The sequence below is a fragment of the Capsicum annuum genome, chromosome 12, assembly GCF_002878395.1.
Source record: "Capsicum annuum cultivar UCD-10X-F1 chromosome 12, UCD10Xv1.1, whole genome shotgun sequence".
Classification (NCBI taxonomy): domain Eukaryota; kingdom Viridiplantae; phylum Streptophyta; class Magnoliopsida; order Solanales; family Solanaceae; genus Capsicum; species Capsicum annuum.
Window position 1 is genome coordinate 118,630,610 of NC_061122.1, and position 4,080 is coordinate 118,634,689.

Below are 4,080 nucleotides of genomic sequence, written 5' to 3' on the forward strand. Positions count from 1 at the left end.
GGCAAACCAAACTAAGCACAATTGCTCCCTGTACTGCTCTGGTATGGTTTTATCCTCAAGATCTATCAACAAATCAGATACTTTGTAGCCACGTCGAGCAATGTCAAACAACTCATCTATTTGTTCCTTACGTTTTCTTGCCTTGGATCTTTTGCGGGCTGGTGGTTCTTCTGGATGATGGCATCTCAAGCCCGTCACTATGGCAAACTCTTGCAAGCAAAAACAAACAGGCATGCCATAGTAGTTGATCCAGATTTTATCCATCTTCTTTTTGCCCCCTTCTTCGGATCTTTATCATCCCACACATACTTGATCCTGCGCTTGAGAAGACCATATACCATCGACATAGGGAAACAAAAATGGGCAGGAGGGTCCTCTGGCAACTCAAGAAAGCGTCCAAAGTAGCTCTTCTTAAAAAGTCCATCTATGTTTTCATTCTTCATATTTTTCCTAAAATGTTCAAAAATTTTCCCCATTTGATATTTAAGTACAATTTGACTTATTAGTTCTGCTTTTGGGTCATTTATCGGCATCACAACTCGAAACCTGTCAATTCTAAAAGTTTTGATAGGATCATGCTGGGATGTCGATATTAATTCATGCCCCACTGGCGATCCATTATCATCATGTTGATGATCATCCTCTTTCTCTTTCTCACTCTCTAATTCCTCCTCTTTCTTACTTTTATTTTCTTCATCACCATCTATAGACCCTTGTCCACCTCCCTCAATGTTGTTTTCATATCTCTCCTCAGTTTCACATTTTCCTGACTGAGATTTTTCAGGAAGCTCCCCCAAATCCCTCTAAACTGTAGCTTTTTTTTGGGAGGTCAGACGTTGATCCACTTTCACTTTCTTTTCTTTTGGAAGACATGTTTTACCTACAAACAACAGAAAAACAAAAACTACATTACAATTAATGTATGCATAAATTTTTAAAAATACATTACAAACACCATGAATACCGATACACCAACCACCACCACCACAAACACCACTAACTAATGCCACAAATACCATGAATACCGATACCACTGACAACCACCACAAACACCACCAACCAATGCCACCACAATGACCACAAACACCACCACCACCACCACCACAAACATCATGTAAAAATACCACGATATTAACGGAACACTGCGACAGAAACTAGGGTTTTCTTGAGTTTTTCTATGATTTTACTATCAAAAATCAAAATTGTAAATCCATTCTCGAAGATAATACAACTAAAATTTTTATTTTTCATTATTAACTTAAAATCACTTATTTTTTTAGAAAAAATAACAAATATAGAACTCTTCTCGAACTATGTTTTCTATGAGGACAAAGAAAACGACTGATACAAGCAAGAATGAAGTCAAAAATAACACCTATGTTGTCGAAAATAAAAAGAAAAGTGATTTGTTGTGAAGGGTTGAGAAAATTAGATGAGTAGTTGTTGTCGGTACTGTATTTTTGAGTGAGAATGAGGGAGAAAGAGCAAGAAATCGAGATTTAAAATGATGAAATGTTTTGTGTGGGTTGATTTGTATTTTGGAAAAGAATGACAAGTTTTGAAAATATTAATTTGGTCCAAATTGGTCTTAATTATTTTTAAAATTATAAAAGATATGCGTAATTTTTAACCCTCTCATCATGCAATTGCCAAAAGGGTATTATTAGTCTAACATATGAACTCAATTGAAATTGTATAAAAATAATTGAAGTTATAGTTGATCGAGTACACTAGTTGACCCTATGAACTCACCTCTGGTCCTAGATTAATCAATTTAGGTACTATTAGTCTAACATATGAACTCAATTGAAATTGTATAAAAATAAATATTCAATATATTGCATCAAATTTTGCATCTGTTGTAAATTATCAATCAAATTATGTAACAATAGATTACAAATCTGTTGTAAATTATCAAACAGATTAAGTCATCTATTATGACAGATTACCCATCTGTTGTTAATTATTAAATGGATTGTCATATATCGCAACAGATTACCCATATGTTGTAAATTACCAAATAGATGCTTCCACCTATTGTAGATGACCCTAGTCCTAGTTAATCAATAGTTGACCATATGAGAACTCACCCCTAGTCCTAGATTATTCAATTAAGGTATTAGTACCCTTTCCTAGGTTAATTAATTAAGGTATTAGTCTAATATATGAAGTAGTAATAATTTATTCGGCTTAGAGTGATCGATCGATGACTCTGGTCGGGAGTAACACAATACCGTCTCATCATGCAATTGTTAAAAGACTCAATTAAAGTTGTAGTTGACCATATGAGAACTCAACCCTAGTCCTAGGTTATTCAATTAAGGTATTAGTGCCCTGTCCTAGATTAATCAATGAAGGTATTAGTCTAACATATGAGATAGTAAGAATTGGTTTGACTCAGAGTGATCGATCGATGAATCTAGTTGGGAGGAACGCAATACCGTCTTATCATGCAATTGCCAAAAGACGAAATTGAAGTTGTAGTTGACCCTATGAGAACTCACATACAATTAAGGTATTAGTCTAACATATGAACTCAATTGAAATTATATATAAACAAATGTTAAACCTGTTACAACAGATGTCTTTTCTGTTGGATTAAATCAAACAAATTAGGTAATTTGTTACAACATATTATGCATCTGTTATAAACTATCAAACAGATTATGTCATTTTTTGCAACATATTACGAATCTGTTGTAAACTATCAAATAGATTAAGTTATTTGTTGCGATAGATCACCCATCTGTTGTAAATTATCAAATAGATTAGTCATATGTCGCAATAGATTATCCATCTGTTGTAAATTATCAAATAGGCGCTGCCATCTATTGGAGTTGACATTATGAGAACTCATCGCTAGTCTTAGATTAATCAATTAAGGTATTAGTTGAACATATGAGGTAGTAAGAATAGGTTCGGCTTAGAGTGATCGATTGGCGACTCTGGTCGGGAGGAATGCAATACCGTCTCATTATGGAATTGCCAAAAGATTTAATTAAAGTTGTAGTTGACCCTATGAGAACTTACTCCTAGTCCTAGATTATTCAATTAAGTTATTAGTACCTTAGTCCTAAATTAATCAATTAAGATATTAGTTGAACATATAAGGTAGTAAGAATCAGTTCGGCTCAGAGTGATCGATCGATGACTCTGGTCGGGAGAAACATAATACCATCTCATCATGCAATCGACAAAAGACTCCATCAAAGTTATAGTTGACCCTATGAGAACTCACCCCTAGTCCTAGATTATTCAATTAAGGTATTAGTCTAATATATGAAATCATTTAAAATTATATATAAACAAATATTCAACCTGTTGCAACAGATGTCTTTTCTGTTGGATTAAATCAAATAGATTAGGTAATCTATTGCAACATATTACACATCTATTGTAAACTATCAAACAAATTACGTCATTAATTTTGACAGATGATCGAGCTTTGGAAAATTTCAAACAGAAATTTTTATCTGTTGCACTTAAATGTTTTAATATTTTTTTTAAAGCAATTTAGGTATTTTCTGTCCGAGATAAAAAAGTTAAAATACTAAGACGGTAAAAAATATTACTCGGTACTACCTGAATAACTTAAAAATCTCCTGAATGAGTAGTCTTATCTGGTTTTTTCAATGTCACCATTTTCTTCAGCCATAAAGTAAGACTTAACTCATCACTCTTCTTTATTCTCAATTCTTATTTCTCTTTGTTTCCTTTTTTCGTCCTTTTACTCTCTTCTTTCGGGTGAGGATTCTTTCGGATCTCAACCAATCAATATCTTTTCTCGACTAAACTGGATGTTCTGATCCTTTTGCTTTTTTGACATTGCAGGTATGATTTACTATTGCTCTTTCTATCTCATCTTGTTCTTTGTATGTCATTTAAATTAGATATTTACATTTGTTACTATTAATGATTTACCAATTACCAGTTTCCTATTTATTGAGAAAGTTTAAAGAAAGGTGACTTTTAAGTCTTGAACGAACGAACCTTTGTTTTTATTAAAATATGCAAAAAAAGTCATCTGTTGGGAGAACTTAAAAACCATTATTGTCAGTATATTTTTTTATGTTTTTTGTT